Source organism: Capra hircus (genome assembly GCF_001704415.2).
Source record: "Capra hircus breed San Clemente chromosome X unlocalized genomic scaffold, ASM170441v1, whole genome shotgun sequence".
NCBI classification, from domain to species: Eukaryota; Metazoa; Chordata; class Mammalia; order Artiodactyla; family Bovidae; genus Capra; species Capra hircus.
The window spans coordinates 23,287,045-23,310,509 of NW_017189516.1; the positions used below are offsets into that span (position 1 = coordinate 23,287,045).

General features: G+C 40.0%; 1 protein-coding gene across 10 annotated transcripts in view; it reads right to left on the reverse strand.

The window, feature by feature from the left end:
- HUWE1 (HECT, UBA and WWE domain containing 1, E3 ubiquitin protein ligase) overlaps window positions 1-22,124 on the reverse strand; it is a 159,844-nt gene extending 137,720 nt beyond the window's left edge. For 5 of the 10 annotated variants that reach the window (XM_018043737.1, XM_018043735.1, XM_018043736.1 and 2 more), the window contains exons 1-3: window positions 22,019-22,124; window positions 21,722-21,822; window positions 15,376-15,512 (exon numbers count right to left, since the gene is read on the reverse strand). The gene's annotated coding sequence lies outside the window, so the exon portion shown is untranslated. The other 5 variants (XM_018043733.1, XM_018043732.1, XM_018043730.1 and 2 more) reach the window with 5 other exon arrangements.
- Between the last annotated feature and the right edge of the window lie 1,341 nt (window positions 22,125-23,465).

The following is a 23,465-nucleotide window of genomic DNA, read 5'->3' on the forward strand; positions in this document are numbered from 1 at the left end:
AACCACTTTGCCTTGTTGCATTTTTTTTTCTTGGTGATGGTTTTGGTCACAGCCTCCTCACAACATTATGAACCTCCATCCATAGTTTTTCAGTCTGTCTACCAGATCTAATCCACTGAAATCTATTTGTCACCTCCACTGTATAACCATAAGGGATTTGATTTAGGTCATAACTGAATGGTATAGTGATTTTCCCTACTTTCTTCAATTTAAGCCTAAATTTTGCTCCTTAAGCAATAAGGAGCTCATGATCTGAGCCACAGTCAGCTCCAGGTCTTGTTTTTGCTGACTAGAGTGACACCTACAGGTTTTGTTTTTGCTGACTACAGTGACACCTCAAGAGACTGATCCAGACCTGCCTGTGAGTGTTTTGACAGTTTCCCCTGGAGGCGTGGATTGGAAGTGTCCTTCCATATGGACAGGGGCCCTGGTGGTAGCAGTCTTGGGAAGCCTGGGTTGGCATAAGTCTTTTTTGGAGGTTTCCAGTAGCTCTAACGTTGAGCCTGTAGACTTTCCAAGACTGGGTTACCTAAGGCCAAACAACTAACAACAAGGGAGCACAGTCCCCCCCATCAGCAGACAATTGGATTAAAGATTTACTGAGCATGCCCTAGTCCACCAGAGCAAGATTAAGCATATTTCTTTTGTTTAATAAAAATAAAAGCTAGGTTTTAAGGCTTTAAAATATTCTGGAAAAAGATATGTATAAGGGGGAGAGAACTTAGTAATGTATCTATCTGCTACTGTATGCTGTGTGATCACTCACCTAGAGCCAGACATGCTGGAATGCGAGGTCAAGTGGGCCATAGGACTGGAAAAGATCAGTTTTCACTCCAATCCCAAAGAACAGCAATGCCAAAGTACGCTCAAACTACCGCACAATAGCACTCATCTCACACACTAGCAAAGTAATGCTCAAAATTCTCCAAGCCAGGCTTCAACAGTATGTGAACTGAGAACTCCCAGATGTTCAAACTGGATTTAGAAAAAGCAGAAAAACCAGAGATCAAATTGCCAAAATCCATTAGATCATTGAAAAAGCAAGAGAATTCCAGAAAAACACCTACTTCTGCTTTATTGACTATGCTGGAGCCTTTGACTGTGTGGGTCACAACAAACTGCAGAAAATTCTTAAAGAGACAGGAATACCAGACCACCTTACCTGCCTCCTGAGAAATCTATGCAGGTCAATAAGCAACAGTTAGAACCAGACATCGAACAATGGACTGGTTCTAAATCGGGAAAGGAGTGAATCAAGGCTGTATAGTGTCACCCTGCTTATTTAACTTATATGCAGCGTACATCATGCGAAACACCAGGTTGAATGAAACACAAGCTTGGAAACAAGACTGCCAGGAGAAATATCAATAACCTCAGATATGCAGATGACATCATCCTTATGGCAGAAAAGTGAAGAGGAACTGAAGAGCCTCTTAATGAAAGTGAAAGAGGAGCGTGAAAAAGCTGGCTTAAAACTCAACATTCAAACAATGAAGATCATGGCATCCGGTCCCATCCCTTCATGGCAAATAGATGGGGAAACAATGGAAACATTGAGAGACTTTATTTTCTTGGGCTCTAAAATCACTCCAGATGGTGACTGCAGCCATGAAATTAAAAGATGCTTACTCCTTGGGGGGGAAAAAAAAAAAAAAACAACTGTGACAAACCTAGACAGCATATTAAAAAGCAGAAACATAACTTTGCCGACAAAGGTCCATCTAATCAAAGCTATGGTTTTTCCAGTAGTCATGTATGGATGTGAGATTGGGACCATAAAGGAAGCTGATTGCTGAAGAATTCATACTTTTGAACTGTGGTGTTGGAGAAGGCTCTTGAGAGTCCCTTGGACAGCAAGGAGATCAAACCAACCAATCTGAAAGGAAATCAGTCCTGAATATTCACTGGAAGACTGAAGCTGAAGCTCCAATACTTTGGCCACCTGATGCGAAGGGCTGACTCATTAGAATAAAGATTCTGATGCTGGGAAAGATTGAGGGCGGGAGAAGGGGGAGACAGAGGATGATGGTCGGGTGGCATCAACAACTCAATGGACTTCAGTTTGAGCAAACTCCAGGCAATTGTGAAGGACAGGGAAGCCTGGCGTGCTGCAGTCCATGGGGTCGCAAAGCGTTGGACACACTGAGTGACTAAACAACAACAATATATGTGGATTATGATTTCTTACTGGAAGAAAGTAAAAATGAAATAGAGGACAACACAGAATGGAAAGGCCTGGGAGTCAGGCTGGGTTTAAATTCCATTTACTAGCTATATAATTTCAGACAAGTCACTAACTCTTTAAGTCTGTAAAATAAACAACACAGTCTATATTATAGGATTCAGTTCAGTTCAGTCGCTCAGTTGTGTCCGACTCTTTGCGATCCCATGAATTGCAGCACGCCAGGCCTCCCTGTCCATCACCAACTCCCAGAGTTCACTCAGACTCACGTCCATCGGGTCAGTGATGTCATCCAGCCATCTCATCCTCTGCCGTCCCTGTCTCCTCCTGCCCCCAAATCCCTCCCAGCATCAGAGTCTTTTCCAATGAGTCAACTCTTTGCATGAGGTGGCCAAAGTACTGGAGTTTCAGCTTTAGCATTCATTATTCCTTCCAAAGAACACCCAGGACTGATCTTCTTTAGGATAGACTGGTTGGGTCTCCTTGCAGTCCAAGGGACTCTCAAGAGTCTTCTCCAATACCACAGTTCAAAAGCATCAATTCTTCGGCGCTCAGCTTTCTTTATAGTCCAACTCTCACATCCATATGACTACTGGAAAAACCATAACCTTGACTAGACGGACCTTTGTTGGCAAAGTAATGTCTCTGCTTTTTAATACAGGATAGTGCCTGGCAAAGAGTAAACTGTATTTTTATATCTTCTTTTTCTTTTAGCTCCAGATTAATCTAGGGACAGCGATCTTATGCTGGATATTACACACACAGAGGATCAAGAGCCAAAAAAGAGTGTTTTTTCCTTAGCCTTTGCACATGTTATCTGTATATGAAGAACAGAAATTATTTATTAATCTCCATATTGTTAGCCTTAAGTACGAGCATAAACCCAACTTTGATGACAAGATTAGGAAGCTCCAGGTCTCATTCTCAAGTTAGTTATAGTTTTCCAAAGGTTAAATAGTCTATTGATGTTGGAGCCATGCCACTTAAGAATCAGCAATTTTAAGTGTATCTCAACTATTTTGAATTACTTTAAATGAATTTAGAAGGAACAAAGATTCTTTTATATGCTTAAAAGAACAAATTATTTATAATACTATGTCTTAAGTTCAAGACAAATGTTACAAGTATTAAAGATGAACAACCTGAATTATTCTCAAAAGCTAAAGAGCAAAAAGTAACTAACTCAGTTTTCTACTTGGTCAAATTAAATTGTCAAATTAAAAAGTATTAGATAATGCAGGGCAATATTCCTGTAATCCTGGCAAAGAAATGATCTCCCAAGAAAGAGGTGCAACCTAGAAACCATAAAGAAAAGAATTTGACTATATAAAAATTCTAAACCATAAATATATTTTCTGCAACAGGAAAAGGGTTAATACTTCTAATATACAAAGAACTCTCAAAACTCACTAAGACAAATAATCTGAAAACCAAGCAAAAGGGAACTTGCAATTTGCAGAGATTATAACCATTTGCTTATCCTTATTAGTAACTACAATAATGCTAATCAAAGCAAGGACATGCAATTTTTCACTTAAAAACTGGTTAAAATTTAAAAAACCAATAATATCTTGTTTTGACAAATGTAGGTGGAGAAAAGGACACTCACAAACACTTCAGTGGAAAAGGCAATTCAATAGAGCCTTTCTGGAGGTCATTTTGGCAGTACCTATCAAAAAAATTAATGAGTACCACCCTTTAACCCAGAATGAATCTATTTTCAAGGCTCAACAATAGGAAATGATGAAATTATAGCAGAATAATGTTGTGGGATGCAATGCAACCATGAAAAAGAAATGGAGTCTAGCCATATGTTCTAACATATAAAAATATGCATAGTACGTAAACGGACATAGTATGTAAATGTTAAGAGGCATGAAATAATATATACATATATATTGTAACAGATATAAAGGAGACTCATTTGTGGGGGGGTACTAATTTTTAACTGAAATGTTTATTCTGTTTGAATCTTTTTTAAACAGCAAACAAATTAATTTTCTAATTTAAAACTGCTGAAATGGAAGGGAAAAAGATGAGCGTAGAAAACCACTTTAATTTGAAAGTTTTACAAGCAGAAAATTTAGTCACACTATAGATTTACAGCATGAATAAATATGCATGAAATCATCAAATAAATATGCAACCAAATTGAATTGATTCATGAAAAAGAAAAGTAACAACCATAGGCAAAGGGCAAAAGAAACACAACTCTGGACTGTCGACTTTCTCATTTACTTTTCTACTCCCTTAAATGTCTCCCAATTTGGGGGTTAACTTTCTTATAGGAATGGGGCCACTTATTTTGCACTTCTGTGGATGACACCTGTTGGTGTATTTAGAAATAGAGATAAATTCAGTTTTAAGGAAAGATATAGCACAGTGGAAACATATCAGACAAGATAGCTTGGGTTCAATGGCCAACTCTACCACTAAGCAGCCATATTACCTTGGGCAAGTCTTCTCCCCAAAATCTGTGGCTGTAAAATAAGGAGTTTGATAAGGATAATATCAAATATTAGGGTCTTATCCAAATCTTCTGTTGGACATGGAGAAGACTACCATTTTAAAAGCCACTAGTAATTTGTTCTGCTAGAGGTAGATATCTGGGTTCACCCATGCAGACAGCCTAGCTTTACTTTTAAAAAGCAAAAATCTAAAATGCTTTACGTGAAAGTGAAGTCGCTCAGTCGTGTCAGACTCTTTGCGACTCCACATACTGTAGCCTATCAGGCTCCTCTGTCCATGGGATTTTTCAGGCAAGAGTACTGGAGTGGATTGCCATTTCCTTCTCCAGGGGATCTTCCCGACCCAGGAATCGAACCCGGGTCTCCCGCATTGCAGGCAGACGCTTTACGGTCTAAGCCACCAGGGAGGCCCAAAATGCTTTATGTAACAGGGGTGTATTCAAGTGACATCTGTACTTCTCCAGATTATATTTCCTTTTAAGGTTGCCCTCATGGAGATAGGCAACGAAATTTAAGAGGCAGGGAATTGGAACCCCAGATTAGGTCAACAGACTGCAAGGCACTCTAAGATGGAATAGGCACTCTAAGCTGGAGTAGTCAAACTAGCCTCTGCAAAATATGGCAGCAGTTATATAGGTACAAGGTGGGGGGCTTCTCTGATAGTTCAGACAATAAAGAATGTGCCTGCAATATGAGAGACCTGGGTTTCATCCCTGGATTAGGAAGATCCCCTGGCGAAGGAAATGGCTACCCACTGCAGTATTCTTGCCTGGAGAATTTCATGGACAGAGGAGCCTGGCAGGCTAAAGTCCATGGGGTCGCAAAAGTTGGACATGACTCAGTGACTAACACACACACATAGATATAGGGAGAGAGGCATCTATAGCAATGATACTGGATATATCCAGATTTATGTTCTTCTCTTAGACTAACATATCAAGGCTTACCCTGAGGTGTTGTAATATTGTAAATCAACATGTATTATATGCTAAACATAGCACAGTGAATAAAGCAAGATAGTATTTCTAAAGGGCAATTTGGCAACAAGTATCAGAAGTCTTGTTACACTTTTTGCATTCCAGTTTTAGAAATTTCTTGAGAAATAAACATGTATGTCACAAAGATTTCTCTTTAGGATGCTATGCTTCCTTCTTTCCTTCAATACTTATTTGCCAAATGCCTACTGTGTGCCAGAAAGCACTGATATTGTGAAAAACTAGGACTTATAGGTTTGAACATAGGGAATTGGTTATAAAATTATAGATCACACATTCAGTAGAATACAATGTAGCCATTAAACACATTATAGAAGAGACTTCCCTGGTGGTCCAGGCTAAGACTCCACACTCCTAACCCAGGGGGCCCAGCTTCCATCCCTTGTTAGGGCACTAGATCCCACATAGCACAACTAAGACCCAATATAGTCACATAAATAAATAAATATTTTTAAAAATTATAGTAGTATAAAATGACAGGGAACAGTGATCAATTTATTAGGTGGAAATCAAAATTTTAAATACCATGTCTATAGTGGTTTGGAGAAACAGCCAAAAAAATTTGGGAACTGAGGAAATTTGAATATGGACTGAATATTAGATAACATTAACAAAAAGAACAAATTCCCTAGGTGTGATAACAGCTATGTGGTTTGTAGGTACTTAAGACATGCATGCTGAAGGACTTAAGGATGACGTGTCATTCTTACTTCATATGCTTCAGAAAAATTAAAACATGTTTAGGTACATATGAATCAAATATGGCAAATTCTTAACAACTGTTGGATATAGCTGGTGATACACAAATGCTCATTGTGTTCTTCTTTCAGCATTTTTATGTTTGAAACCCATAATGAAAAGTTGGAAGGAAGGTAATAATTTCTTAAAAGACCGATTTTGAAAAAAACATATGGGCATGTTACACAGGCATAAAGAAAAGCCTTGGAAAAATGAACTGTGTACAACATGTTAATAATATTTCTCTCTGAATGGTAGGATTTGGGGAGATTTCTGTATTTATCCGTACTTTCCAACAATAAGCCATGTATACTTCTATAATCATGAAGAACATTACTCAAAAATAACTAAAGTTTCATTCCCAAAGAATTCTTAGTAAATCATTTTGTAACTCTAAAGCAGTATGCTAATTTATTATACAAGCAATAACAGATTGTTGGGTGGACACCACATAGTTTTTGAAACTTCCACTTACATCAATAATTCATACTACTCTCACAGTATTAAAAACATCAAGCAATTCATGGTAATAACTGCAAGGAGAAGTAGAATGCTGGGTTAAATGAAGTATCATTACCACCTGCCCCCAAAGACTTGAAGCAAAAATAAATGTTAAAAGTGATCAATTTGGGAGGGAGAAGGTAGGAAAAAGTTTTTGCCAAATTATTCTTGATACTGTTTAGGATATTTACAGTTTCTTGTGAACATTACAAAACAAACAAAAAAAAGCTGAAGTTCCTTGATCATTTCTCCCAAATAAACTCATCAACTTACTCTAGTTTTATATATATACTAAACAGCATCACACAGTATATGAAGTGACGTGAAAGTGTTAGTTGCTCAGTTGTGTCCCACTCTTTGTGACTCCATGAACTATATATATATAGCCCACCAGGCTCCTCCACCCATGGAATTCTTTAGGGAAGAATAGTAAGAGTGGGTAGCCATTCTTTTCTTGACCCAGGGATTGAACCCGGGTCTCTAGCATTGCAGGCAGATTCTTTACCATCTGAGCCACCAGGGAAGCCCTCATATCATGCAACTTACACGAATTTATTTCCAAAATAGTTGTATTAGTTTGGACCACTTGTGGGTAGTATTTCAGACCAGATTCATCCCTATGTTTTTGCCATGATTTGATATTAGCAAATTATTTTTTTGCCAATCTAATGGTTTAAAAAAGATACTATTTTACTTTGTATTTCTGACATTTAGTTTGAATATCCTTTCTTGTTACTAGACATTTTTAGCGCTCACTCTAGCAAAAGCCTGTAACTAAGCTATGGTTTTTCCAGTAGTCATATATGAAGTTAAGAGTTGGATCATAAAGAAGGCTGAGTGGCAAAGAATTGATGCTTTCCAACTGTGGTGCTGAAGAAGACTCCTGAGAGTCAGCTGGACTGCAAGGAGATCAAACCAATCAATCCTAAAAGAAATCAACCCTGAATATTCATTGGAAGGACTAATGCTGAAACTGAAGGTCCAATACTTTGGCCACCTGATACGAAGAGCCAACTAAGCGGAAAAGATCTTGATGCTGGGAAAGACTGAAGGCAGGAGAAGAGGGCAGCAAAGAATGAGATGGTTAGATAGCATCACAGATTCAATGCACATGAATCTGAGCAAACCCCAGGAGATAAAGGATAGAGGTGTCTGATGTGCTGCAGTCCAGGGGATAGCAAAGAGTCATACATGACTTAGTAAGCAAACAACAACAGTTTTCTACTGGGTTTATTTTTTAAATGTTATTTTATTATAAAGATGGGAACAAACCAACCAAAATGTTAAGGTGACTGAGTATCACTGTGGGAATAGGAATCTTTTCCCAAAATAACACATTTTCCAGTTTTTCCTAAATTAATTTAGCAATAGAAACTAGAAAATGATAAAGAGGGTAAGAAAAAATTCTTTTAGAGGAAAGTATTACTTTCAGGGTACTCTACTATAGGAGTATATAACATCTTGGAAGAGTTCATAAATGGGCTTCCCTGGTGCTCCAGTGGCTAAGACTCCAAGCTCCCAATGCAGGGGGCCCGGGTTCCATTTCTGGTTAGGGAAAGCTAGATCCCACATGGCATCAACTAAGACCCAGCACAACCAAATAAATAAATAAGTAAATATATATTTTTAAAAGAGCACATAAAATCTAGCTCAAAAAAATAAATACATCTAAAGTACAAGTAATGAGAAAATGAAATAATGGTTGAGGGTATTGGTTCATTTGGAATACACTTAACTAATTTCATTTGTATAGCATTTTTGAGTTGATACACTTTTCATGTATCTTAACACTAACAAAATTCTGTGTGATATTTTCTGATGCCTTCCTATAAACTGTTATAGCACATTCTGTTCACTCATGTTATTATACAGATTCCTTTGAGTATGATTTATAAGTCTCCTTCCCCTATAGACCATGCTGCCCTCCATTCTCCAGTTGCTCATCTCTGTATTCCTAGTACCTGGCTCTACTGAGTATGTTCTCAAATATTTGTTGAGTGAATGTAAAGGATGTAAAGGGTGAGGAAACTAGCTCAGTGATGATGTAATTTGCCCCAAGTAACATAGGTATTAAGTATTTACATAAATTATAATGGCTTTACCTTTGTAGGGTACTCTATATAAAACATTTTAAAATACATCATCTCTGCAGGTTACAGGATGCTTGGGGCTGATGCACGGGGATGACCCAGAGAGATGTTATGGGGAGGGAGGTGGGAGGGGGGTTCATGTTTGGGAACACATGTACACCTGTGGTGGATTCATGTCAATGTATGGCAAAACCAATACAGTATTGTAAAGTAAAATAAAGTAAAAATAAAAATAAATAAATAAAAATTAAAAAAAGAAAAAAAATACAGCATCTCACTTTAATGCTCACAGCAATCTACAAGGCAGGCTTTATGAATATTATTTTATAGATATGAAAATTTAGTGATAAACCCTAGGCCCACTCAAAACTTAGTTTATATGAAGCTGTCTGTTTACATACTTGATAGATCACTAACTGTGTATAGGAGCCTCTTTCTTTATGTAGCAAACATCTTGGGGGTGGCACAGGGAAGGGAAGCAGAAGGGAGAAGGCAAAATGAAGATAGTTAAAGCAGTAAGATAGATGCTGGTGTAGGTTCATCTAAAGACCATAAACTGATATCGTTGTATCAAACACATATGTCACTTTTGAAATCTAATCTTGGCCCAAAGGTTTTCTTGATATTAGCCTGTATTCATAGAATACAATTGTAGGCTTTCTCACCTATCAGAAGTTTCAAAGGCTGGGAAGGGATACAGAGGTAAGGAGGGTTTTGAAAAACAATAGACATTCACAGATAAAGCAAAGAAATGATAACACAAAGGAAAACCCTAAGAACTTTAAACATGATTTCACATACAGTCCTAAACTGGACTGTAAGTTTCTCAAGGGCAGAGATTAACTCTCATTCATCTTATGTTCCCAGCTCCTTGTACTTAGAAACACTCAGTGAATGTTTGTTGAACTGAAGAGAGGTAAGATGTGAGAGAGAAAAAGAAGGTATAATATTAACAACAATAACAACAAAGAAATCAACAATGGTTTCTATTTTATTGAGCACTTACTATGTGCCATATGCTGTTTTCTATATAATGTATGAAATGGTAAAAGTGCTACTCAACTATGTTAACAGTGATGACCATTAGGAAGACTCGTGAGTTACTAAGGTTACAGCAGAACCTCGAACAAACCAAAACAGTAGGGGGCTGTGTAGCTGGAGGGTGGGAGATGAAGGCAATCAATGTATTGCACATCACCACAGAACTGGGTAAGACCCTCCAGAGGGTACGAATGTGACCCCAAACGCTTGGCAATGTGAAAAACGACTCTGATGGAAAATTCAGTTATCACTGACCAGAGTCTTAGCCTCTAAATGATCAAAGAACAAATACCATTCCTCCTTAACCACAGGCCTGAAGGATCCAGATAGGCTTTGCTTACTGACCATGAGTTCACCACCATGACTGCACATCTTTGAGTTGTTAGAGGAATTAAGTGAAATAGTATGTTAAATAAATAAATATACCGTGTATTTTCACATTTAAAATTCACAAATAAGGTATTTTCCCCAGATGGAGCAACTGATAGGTTACTAAGTTAACTTGTCCAAAGAGACAGAAATAGTTAAATTGCCAGAAAAACATTTAAAAACCGAGCATTTATTTTGCCTTTCTTATATAAACTATAAATTATTCCAGCCAACATATGAAAACAAAATGAGAGAGTTAAAAACACCATTTTGCAACTCCCAATGAATTAACAAAGAATCTAAGCTTTGGGCAGCAGTGGCTGTTAACATGAAATACAGAGGACAGAACATGCTGAACTATATACTAAGTATGCAGTCAACAAATTTCAGTCTGTTGGAAATTCTACAGGTCAAATGGCCTGAGTTCTTCAATAGAAAGCATAAAGAAAAAGGAGAAAGAGAAGATACAAATACTTCTTGACAAGACAAACTTGAGTTTTAAAAAATGGACAAAGTAAATCACACTGTCCAGGGACACACACCTGTATGATTAAAACTATAAAAGAATGCAAAGAAGTGACTACTATGCAGTCAGAATAGCAGTTATTTTCCAGACTGAGGAAGGATGCTGTGATGGGGATGGGCACATGGAGGGGCTTCTATGGGTGAAAGGCAAAATTTTATTTCTTGACTTGGGTGGTAGTAACAAAAGCACTTTAAGATAATTTATGTACATAAATTTGTTTTGAGGTGGTTTTCCATATTTGTTTTCTATTTTTCACAATAAAGGGAAAAGACTTTAATCACATTAAAGCTTCTTACATATGCTATGATTCCATTTTGTATGAGTGCCCAGAATAGGCAAATCTAGAGACATAAAATAGATTAGTGGTTGCTAAGGAAGGGGAGCCTGGTGGGCTGCTGTCCATGGCATTGCAGAGTCGGACATGACTTAGTGACTAAACAACAACATACTTTAAATGGATGAATTATATGGTATGTAAATTATATCTCAATAAAGCTATTAATAAAAGTGTAAGACACCTCAATTAAGTCAAAACACACTTTTAAAACAAAACTGGGCTGGAGCCTGAGAGTCTGCATTTCTGACAAGTTCCCAGATGGTGATATTGATCTGGGGACCACATTTTGAGAACCTCTGCAATGAAGGATTCCAAATCTGCTCTAAGTTGAAGGCAATACTAATCAGCACTGAAGAGTCAAGTGTTTTACTCAGGGACTGGGAAAGCAGTTCTGAAGAAAAAGTTAACACCTGTTGCCAAGTACCGTTCTATTCCGTTTGTTCACTGACCATCAATACCACCATCTTCTTGGGAACTTGTCTGAAATGTAAAATATTGCCCCCTACCCCCAGACCTACAGAATCAAAAACTCCGGGGGTGGGGCCCAGCAATCGTGTTTTAGCAAGCCCTCTAGGTGATTCTGAACCACTGTTCTATGAACTTTATATGCAGTAACTTAGCTAAACTTCAGCTAGTATGAAATGGAGTCAGAACTTGAATCTGGGAGTCTGGGTTCCTAATCACTGTGCTGAAAGATCTTTCCACCTATTAGAACTCAATCAGCAGAATGCAGTAATAAAGAATTAGTAGTGGAAGTTTAAAAAAAAAAAGGCAAAGACCAGAAGATGGGAATTTCCTGGTGGTCCAATGGTTACGACTCTGTGCTTTCACTACCAAGGGCCCAGGTTCCCTGGCTAGGGAACTAAGATCCTGTGAGCCTTGTGGTGTGGCCAGAAAAAAAAAAAAAAAAAACACAAAACCAGGAGACATACACCTCTATAGACAGGAAAACAAGAAAACAATTGTAGCAAATAAGGTAATCATACGTGTTCCAAAATATAAGCAGCCACAAACTACAATATACCCAAGTATTTCCAGGGCAATTATCTCTGGTACCTAATTACAAGGACTTAAAATCTATGATATGCTAAAGATGGTACATAAATTCATGGCAATATGTTCACACTTACCAGTCTTTAAAATCTAAATTATACTAAAAAGTCATTCCAGAATAATTTGCATCTCTACTCCTAGTTTCTTTTAGTCACTACTTGAAGATTAATGAAAAGGAGAAACTGCTTCCTTTCATCATCTAAGATGATACAATCAGAATCTTCGAGCTGAAAAACAATTTTCATATTCACTTAGTCCAGTCAGCAATCCAAAATAAATCAATCTACAATATCAATCTCCATTTAAAGAGACATTAATAAGAAGCTGAAAGAAATTCCAATTTTCTGTAAAATCACATTCTAGAACCAACCTATGTCACCACTGCCAACTTTTCAGGAGAACTAAAGTTGAAAATACTTGCGTTAACAGCCCAAAGAAAACCTACAGTTGTTTTTTACTCAGAGAGAACCACTCCTTCACTAACTAAAAGTGTTTCTATAACCAAGCTGGTCAACAAGTACATCAAGTTTTAGCAACTCAACCTCTATGACACATCAAATGAGAGGGCTTCCTAAGAATCTTCTGAGCTGAGTTATCCCAGACATTAACATACAAACATCTGGCAACCAGTCATTGAGGAAACGAGTCAGCGAACAATATAGCAAAACACCCAACTGCTTGTGACTATCAACTTTACAGAGAGTGAGATCGTTGTAAAGTAGCCAAATATTGTTACAGTTACACATCAGATTTTAACAATTTAATCAAACTGCAAGAGAGGTAACATGTAATGTGAAGGGCAAATGTTTTCAAAGCAACCGATTTTAGCATTTCAGAAATACTTTGAATCCATGGTTGAAAACACGCAACAAAAGGAGGTAAAAGAAACAGAATTTCTATTGTAAACTTTTAACTCTGGAAACAATTCAAATATCTAAATGCCTACTGTGTGCAAAGCTCTGTCCACAAAATCTAGTTATTCTAGTTTCACAAACTCAGGATTAGAAGGTTTAAGGGATATTGTTCAAACTTTCTAGCTACAGAAAACTCAGAACAAGGGTAAATATTTAATCACTATATACAATGTGCTCAAATTATTTTGTTGAACAAATGGATTTCACTGTAATTCCCCAAAAATCACTTCTTTGATACTTAGTCACTTTACAGCTAAGGATCTGATTTCTCCATTAATGAACAAAGAACCAAAAAGCCTGAACTCAGGAACCACAGCACCAGTGATTCACAATTATACTTTATCTCAACATCTCAGAAAACCTTTTGTGTCCCTTCAACTTGTAACTGCACTCATTTTAAAGGTAAGCACAAGTGGCCTTGCTCTTCCCCGACATGTGCTTAAGTCAAAGGCTGGCTGGAGCATTCCAAGTTCCATTTTCAGGTTTTGACCATGGAAGGGACATTTGGTAGATTTTATGATGGCCAATGCAGAACAAGGAAAGACAGTTTAAAGGCCTCTATGCTGGGAGAACAGCATTTCCAAAGGGAATAAAATGGAAAAAAAAATAACAGGAAAACTACAGCTGTGTATAATAGCTGAAAAATCAGGATGTTAGTGGAAGCTCTCAAAAATCGTTTAGTATTGCCACTTCAAAAACTATTACAGCCAGAGAAACTAATTACTGTGTCTTAATAGCTTAGAAGTTATGGGTCAGAGCAGCTGAGATACTAACATCAAAGTAATAAGAAGCAACATTGTAAGATAGTATACAGATAACTAAACCACCTAAGGAAATTGAAACCATGATGAAAAACCCTAAAGGCACAATCAGGTCATTATCTAGGAAACATTAGCTTCTTCCACAAGGAGGCCTACTTTTCACATGGAGCAGAAAGCAGGGCCAAGACATGGAACTACTGAAGTCAGATATCAATTAAATCAGACTCTGCCACAGAAAAAGGAATCCATGACTAGTTATTTTGGGAGAGTGCCTAGGCCAGCAGTATCAACTCCAACTGGGATACAGGAGATTACTGCCATTGTTCCATTATAATGGGGTCCTCCAGGGTCTTTAACCTAGTAAGAATGGGTCAGATACCACCGAGGATGTAATCACCAAATGTGGTGGGAAACTCTACAGGACCATTTCTTCAACAAATAAATGGGAAGGAAAAGAAAAAGGAGGGAACATGCAGACTAAAATAGATTTAAGAGATATATCAATCATCCTTAGTGACAAAAGGACTTTCTTTGGATCTTGATTCAAACAAACTAAAATTTGAACACTAGCTTCATATTTGACATTTTAGAAAATCAGGTAACTTTTTGAGTTGTGGTAATGCTTTTGAAGTTAGGTTTAAAAGAGCCTTTTATGTTTTAAATACAGTTCATGGACGTCTCCAGGCCAGAATACTGGAATGGGTAGTCTTTCCCTTCTCCAGGGGATCTTCCCAACCCAGGGATTGAACCCAGGTCTCCCACATTGCACGCAGGTTCTTTACCAGCTGAGCCACAAGGGAAGCCCAAGAATACTGGAGTGGGTAGCCCAATCCCTTCTGTAGGGGATCTTCCCAACCCAAGAATTGAAGGGGGGTGGGGGGGTGGTCAGTGGTTGCTACCAACTGAGCTATCAGTGAAGCCCTTAAATACAAATATTTTGCAAATAAAAAGAAAACAACAGCAGGGATTTATTTCAAAGTAATCTAGGGGATAGGCAGTAAGGGGCTGCAGTGGGCAGAAGTAGAGATGAAAAAGAATGGCTGCAAGATGTTAACTGTTAAAGCCAGTAATGGGTACAGAGGGGGATCATTATATTATCCAGTTTTGCTATGTTTGAAAAATTCCAAAAAGAATTGGTTAGATGTAATAACCTGCAATTTTACTTTTGAATGATGCTCAGAGTGACTTAAAAAAATCATTTACAGATAGAATTCATTTAAATTTTAATTTACTAATGAGCTCCACTTAAACACAAGATCACCCAGTAGTACCACATCGGATCCAGACAATGGAAGAAACCAAAGTAGCTCAATTACAGAATGGAAACACATACACCCCAACTATCTCCATTCCAGGAAATAAAACACAAACATTACCCACAAAGATCCACAAAAACTAACCTAAAATCACAGCCAATCATACTCATCCTGGTGGGAAATCCCAACACTGCTCCAACAGCTTCCTGAACCTTCCTGACCAAGTTGGTCTGCTGGTTCCTCTGGAGTGCTAACCCACTCAGGTCAGACTACCGGAGGACCTATAAAAAAACAAAAACAAAAACAGAGGGAGAGATACACAACATTTATTAGGGTGTGGGGGAGCTAACCATTATATCAATGTTCAAACTTAATCACAGTTATTACCTCTTAAGCAACAGCTCTCACACATCAAGTTGCATTTTTTAGGAACTGCTTTGAGGAGCAACAATTCAGAACCAAAGTTAAAGCAATTCTTCTAATCTGGCATTTAGACGGCACTCCTGAAAACTCTGCTCTCAATCCAAATGAAAGCACAGGGGATACTGATTATTTTACAGACAATTTTCTGTCTTTGCTGAGAACTGACATTAAGACAATTTTAAACTTTTTGTGAAAAACATTGCACACATAAATTATTTTTCACCTTCATACATGCTTTTTGGCCATACTGGGAGACAAAAGGTAAACACCCTGGAAACTCAGGTTGAACTTTGTCACTGAATGTTAAACAAAGTTTTTAACTGGTATTGCCACTCCTTCCTCTCTTCTCAGAGATCAACCTAGAATAAATTAAACCTTTTAGGTCACACCTGGATTATCATTCCCATTATTTATTCTAGTTCTAAATGACAAAAGTAAAAGTGAGGTTTAATTTCTGATCACTGCTAGACCGACTTGTGTGTGAAAGTCGCTCAGTTGTATCCAACTCTTTGTGACCCCATGAACTATACATACAGCCCATGGAATTCTCCAGGCCAGAATACTGGAGTGGGTAGCTTTTCCCTTCTCCAGGGGATCTTCCCAACCCAGGGATCGAACCCAGGTCTCCCACATTGCACGCAGGTTCTTTACCAGCTGAGCCACAAGGGAAGCCCAAGAATACTGGAGTGGGTAGCCTATCCCTTCTCCAGTGGATCTTCCCCATTCAGGAACCGAACGGGGGTCTCCTACATGGCAGGTGGACTCTTTACCAACTGAGCTATCAGGGAAGCCTCAGACCCAATTGTTCTTCACATTCTTGTCCTCCAATGAAAAAGGGGGAAAATTAAATGACTTCCAAAGCACTTCAAACTAAATAAAGCACCCACCAAAGCACAAAACCAGTGTCTGTGTATAGTTAATTACTAGATGGTTACCTATGGTAAAATTTTAATACTATGTAAACTTTTCACCATCATATTTCAAACCCCATTATTCATCCAAGGTAATTAGTAAAAAGCACTCATTTTAATACTGGCCTAATTAAAATATTAACAGTAAGGAAAACTACATCCAAATTGAATATAGTCACTTCTATTTAGTGTTGAAAAATATAATCCAGCAAACACACAACAGGAGGTAGTGTATTAAAGAACTGCCAGCAATTCACTTTGGAAAAGAAGCTTGGTACCCCAAACTTTTCTAAACCCTCTCAGATAGGAATTATCCTGCTCAGGTAAGGTCAAATAAGAGATCCCTACTCTGATAAGGGAATGGCAACCCACTCCAGTATTCTTGCCTGGAGAATCCCATGGACAAAGGAGCCTGGCAGGCTACAGTCCATGGGGTCACAAGAGTAGGACACGACTTAGTGACTAAACCACCACCACCACTCTGATCTGAGGGACCAAAGAAAGGAGGTAGAGGAAAAGCATTTGAACACTTAAAAACTAGCTAGCAAAAGTTCTGTTACTGTGAAAAGTACAGCACCAAATTTCATTACTTTCATAGGGTGAATGACAGGACAGACTACCTTTGAAGGAGTGCAAGAAGGGAGTAGGCAAGGGATGAAACATCCCTTTCAAAAGGTAGAACACTTGGGTGTGGTTCTTGACAGGAACATTATGGCTGATGGTCACTCCAGGATGGTGATTCTGCACTAAAATTCCTAGACTAGAAGGTCAACATAAGTGGGAATCACATTCAAACATAATAAACCATTGGAGATAAAAAGCTTGGCCTACAAGGAGGGAAAAAAAACACAAAAATGACAGGACTGGCCTACCAATATACCAAAAATTAACAGTTCTAGAAATATACTAAATTAACAGTTAACTGTTTCTTTAAACAAAAGCCTCTTCTTTCCCAGGTCATAAAACTACCATATGAAACAGATGCATCTGCCAATGTATTCTTACACCAAGAAAAAGTAACCACAATTTACTATATACCTATCATAATCTAGGCACTTTGTAAGTTGTTTAATTCTAGCAACTATTAAGAGCTACTATCCCCATTATACACATGAAAAACTGAGAATCTGAAAAGTAATTTCCCCAAGGTCACAAAGTTTGGTGTGAACCCAAAGCATACAGTGTTTCTACCATACCAGGCTGCTTCCCTTGAGTGGAGAATGTTGCTATCTCCTCAATACAGGCAACACTGGGGCTAAAAGAAAACAATGTTGGACATGTAATCTAAAAAGGAAACAAATGATAGGGAACTGTTTACAGTAACTGTGGAATGGGATGGGAGTAGAATGGGGCAATGATTGTCAAGAGATAATCTATCAAAGCTATTTTATTTTCTAGCACATGGAGGTGGGTAAATGCTGTGGAGCCTAAGGGGCTACTTTCTCTCTAGGGGATTCAGCTCCCAGGAAAACAGCATGGGGTGGGGTGTGGAAATAGAAGGATTAAGAAATCCTTAATGATTACAGGAGAAACATGTAAGAGGTGGTTAGCAGCAAAGAGATGTCCAGACCAAAAGGCCACAAGATCTCAAGAGCAAGGCAGGGTAAAGAGGTGATTCCCAAGTTTGCAAAGGGGATGGCAGGTGAGAAAGGGCAAAAAGTTGGCTTACTGGAGGGTTATTTTCTACAGTCTTTTTAAAAAAAGTTTTCTTTTCCCTTTTTTGAGGGGAGTGAGTGTTATGATGGGGAGGGGGGATTGTCTAACGGCCCCGAAGACTAAGAGATCATGAAGACAGCAATGATTCAACCATCAACCCAATTCATTGTTCCACCTAAGAATGGTTGAGCAGCAGAGTTGGGAGAAATGAGTGCCCTGTGCTCCAATCAGGGTCATACAAACGTGAAAGCTACTATGACTCTATCCACAAAGATGGAATACAGGGAACAGGAAAGGGTCTCTGGTCAACATCTGTGTCAAGGGGACCGATGGAAGGGGGAGAACAGGACAGGTTAGGGGACCTGGGCTAAGCCCTGCCTTAGCAGGACCGGGGAGGGGGTGACAGGGAAAAGCTTTGACTTTCCCTCTTAAATATGAGCCTCAAATATCCATGTAGTAGACAAAAATTCAATGGGACGGTGGAACTAGGGGGGAATGGGGAAGGAATGTCAGAGGCATCAAAGCTTGACCTCCTATACCTTAGTTCAAAGACCATGGGGGTTGAGGAAGTAGAGCCTACCTCAAGTAAAACTAGAGGATTCATTTGTCCCCTTTTCCGAAGGAGCGGAAAATCGGGCCCACAAAAAGGTAGTGGGAGGAAACCAATAGTCGTTGGATGGTTCCCTCTCCCCCAGTGCCCAATCTAACTCCCAACCTTAGTCCCCAACGAACTCTAGGACTCCTGCCCCCCATCATTCCCAACCCGCCCACTGCAGCGGCGACAACGGAGGCGTTGACCGATTGGTGGGGTAAAGGCGGGCCCACACGAGGCTGAGGCCCGGGAAATGGTGACGCCTCAACCTACTAGAGAGGGGGTGGTCTTCGCCTCAGGTTCGGCTTATTGGCACCTCGTCTTTTCGCCAATCGTCACCTGCTTAACGTCGGGAACCTGAGAAGCGTCACAAACGCCGAGAGCCAACTCCTCACTCCCGGGTCCTGGCCGGACAGACATCAGCTTCCGCCGCCATCTTAACAGCAAGCAGACCGACCCTAGTCACTGCCCCCCCCCCCACCCCGGGCCACCTCCACCACCGCCAACGGATCCCACGAGGACGTAACCGCGCTCCCGCGAGAACTCACCAGCTAGGTACAGCACGAGCCGAAGACGCTGCCGCCGCCTCCGCAGCTACTGCAGTCTGTAGCCTAACTGCGGCCGCCTCCGCGCGATCCCGCGATAACCTCGACCCGACGGGAACAGCCTGAGCCCAGCCCTTCCCAGACCCCTCCTCCCACCAAAAACCGAAATCGCTACGGCTCCACTCTCACCCTACGCGAAGCAAAAAGCAAATGACGCACAACCTCACGAAGAACCGAGGGGGCGGAGCCAACCTGCCGCCACCGTCTCCCGCATGCGTCTTAAGAACTATCGCGATAGTACGTTTCTGTCTCTGCGAGACCTTCGAATTCACCGCAGGATGCTGCCCGCGCCTCGCCTTTAGGAAACACGAGATCTCGCGAGACTTAGGGAACTCTCCTAAAAAGGAGAGAGGCGGAGCTCCATGAAAATGACTGAGAGTTTTCAGGGGAAGGGAGGAACCTCCCGTCCTGCAGGGATCTCGCCTACCACGAGGTTTCCGACCCACTGCGGAGCTGGCTGCCAAACCTCGCGATGACACAGCTCAGCGCCAAATCTCGGCCATGTCCTGAAAACTGCCTCCGCCCCCGATCTAAGGTGTCTAGAGCCTAGTGCTTGAGGAAAATTTAAAAAGTCAACCTGTTTATTCTCACACTTCCGAGCAGAGCTGTACCAATTACCAACTCCATTCTGGAAGAGGAGCAATAGATCTATTGTTACCTGCTTCCACGAATCACCTATTATTTTGGACTAACATAAAAGACGTTCAATCTCACAATAAGCACGCAAATGCAAATGCAAACAATGACATAACATTTTTTGCCAATTAGATAAGAAAAAGAAAATTTAAGACATAATATTCAGACTCTTTCCCTCGCCGCACTGCAGGCTACTGAATCCATCTTAATCTAACTAAAAGCTCATATCGTTAGTTCTAGCTCCAAAGCCACAAATTTTAACTCCAGAGGCTTTACCTTGGCAAAGCCAAAAGATCCAATAAAGTGCTTTTCTCCAAACAAAGAGGTCTGCCCTCTTTGGAAAATTCAAGCTTCCAAGGGGGAGTTGGCGGGGAGTGTGTGTGTGCGGGGGGGGGGTGGGGGGAGTGCGTGCTTGAAGCTTTTAATATGGCAGTTTTTCCACGTCTAGCCAACAATGTTTCTCCAATAAATCTTGGAATCCAATTTGGCTCGATTTGTGGGCTTTCCTATTGTAATATATTATTCTGTCTATTCTAACTTATACATTGTTTCTTTAGAATACATTTTAACAGCTGGTAGTACAAACACCCCATCCTTATCTTTAAAATATTTTCTCGGTTATTCTTAGCCATCTTTTTTTCCGGATGAACTTTAGAATAATATTAAATTCCAAACACTTCGTATATTTATTGAAATTGCATGAATCGTATAAATCAACACAGGAAAAAAGGACAAAACTACAAAACTGAGCCTTCTTATCCAGAAGCATGGTATCCCCTTTTCCATGTATGCAAATGTTCTTTTATTACATTCCTCAATAAAGTTTTGTAGTTTACTTCTAGGTATTTTTGCTCGTTTTTCTTGCTATTGCGAATGGGCCGTATTAAATTTCCAAAATGCTTACTGCTTATAGACTATTGATATTTAGTTTTGTAATCGGATAAATAAAAATACGTTCAACTTCACTAGTAATCAGGGAAATGCAAATAAAACAATGACATAACATTTTTTGCCCTTTAAATTAACCAAAATTACAAAGATTGATGATAATTCGTGTTGGCACAACTGTGGAAAAATGGGCACTCTCGCATAACATTGAACAGTGTAAATTAGTATAGCCTTTTAGAAAGAGACAATTTGGACGAATCTATTAAAATTCAAAACGCACATACATTTTGACCCAGCGATTACTCTTCTAAGAATTTCTCCTACAAAAATATTCATACATGAAATATATGCACACACACACACACACACACAAGCCCATTCATTATAGCATTGCTTGTAATAGCCCCTTCCCTCCCCCAAAAGGGAAACAAGCCAATGTACATCAATCGGAAATGGTTAAATAAACTGTAGTACAATCATACAATGCAGCTGTTTATAAATGAGGTAAATTTAAATTTCCCGATATAGGAAGATCTACAAGACATATTGTTAAGTTTTTAAGAAGCAATTACCCGAAATGAATATGTGTGTGTGTGTGTAGTGCCATTTAGATACCAAAACCTACATGTACGACGCCTAGTAGTTACCCGCGAAGCCTGCCTGCCAGCCCCTCACCTTCCCCCTCCTCTGAGGCCGAGTTCCTCGAACCCCTGAGAAATGCCGAAGACCCGGTCTTTACTCCCTCTCTAGGGCCACTTGGCCATGACTAATGCCGGTACCTCGCATCCCCACTGTCGGCCACTCTCTCCTTGCACTGCCGGCCACTGCCGGGCTGCCCCCGAGGATGCGGCGAGCTCTCACCACTGGCGCCGGCCGAGGCCTGGGGGAGGGGAGAGAAGGCGGGGTTGAGGGAGGGCTGAGCCAGGCCGCCGGGCCCCTTCACCAGCCTCTCCCAGGCTCCCCGAGGCCGCCACCTCCGCTCTTCGGCGCAGGGTCCCGTGGGAACAACCCCAGCGAGAAGCCGAGCACCGCCGCGAGAGCAGATCCCGCCCCCCAACCCGGAGGAAGATGCTCACCTCCGCGGCACTAGCTCCGCGGGGCCCGCAGGAGCGTGCCGAGTCCGCGGCCCTGTTTCAGACCTGCTCCCCTCGCTTACCCTCCGCGGAAAACCTCCCCCTCCGCCTCTCCTCACACTAGGTCTGAGGCTCCTCCCCCGGCTCGAGAAACCCCGCCTCTGCCCCTTGGGAAGGCGCTCCCTCAGCGGTGAAACCGGGTGCCTTGGTGGCGATCGCGCCTGAGCTGTTCCAGGCGCTGCAAACCCAACCATAAAGAATAGTAGGGTCGCTAAGGAATTTGGATTTGATTCGAGGTACGGTGGAAACCGCTGAAGGGTGACGTGATTTGATTTGACTAACGTTTAAAAATTAATCTCTCCAGCTGCCTAGCGAAGAACGGGGGGCGAGAGGGTAAGAGGGGACACAGTGTGGAGGGCGCCTACCACAGCGAGTTTACACGGGTAGTAAACCCTTAGAACACTTACTTCAGGAACGTAGTGAGTCCTCAAAAAAAATTCTCTATTTCTCCTTGGTGTTATTTGTGAGAGTGCGATTGGCAAAGAGCTTATAGAGGATCTGCATCTGTGAATGCATAGCAATAAAAAGGATCAGGTAGGAGTTACCTCTATTAACCGTGCTTTTTCTGGGGTGCAGAATAAAATTGAAAAGAGAGAAGGGAGCTTTGACTCGAAACTCTAGATACTCCTGTAAGGTTTGAATTTTTAACTAAAAGCATGTATTAACTCAGTACTTTAAAGTATAGAGACAAAAGCACTATCTGAGGTACTCTTTTTAAAATTTAAAATTTATTTTTAATTGGAGTATAATTGCTTTACAATGTTGTGTTGGTTTCTGCTGTACAACACGAATCGGCGGTAAGTAGACATATATCCCTTCCCTCTTGCCTTCCTCCCACCCCCTCTACAAGTATTCTTGAGACATAGAGGAAATAAAAACTGTAATTTTACCCTCTTGTTCAATTCCAACCCTCCAGAGCAGTGGTTCATGCTCCAAACTGAGAATCTGATGAATGTATCCACTGCCTGCCAAATATATATATTTAGACATAAACTTTTGTGTATAATCTCAGCATTATGGAGGCCCTTTTGAGATAGACTGACCTATTAAATATACTTACAATGCTATTTTAATGGGTGGCTGTTATTCCATTGTAATGCTAATTATTTATTTAAGCAAGACTCAATGTTTGTGGCTTTTTTAATTGTAAGAAATACAAACATGAAATTTGATGTAACTAAATATTTGCATATTTCTGAGACTTTTCTTAAGGAGAGATTTGTAGAAATGTAGTTAGGATCCCACCAGAAATATATGAGAATTCCAGTTTATTCAAATATTCCCATACTCTCACCAATATTGCCATTATAGTTTTCAAAAAGCCTTTTAATAGGGATGTTGATTTTTTAATTATTTATTAATTTATTTATTTTTGGCTGTGTTGGGTCTT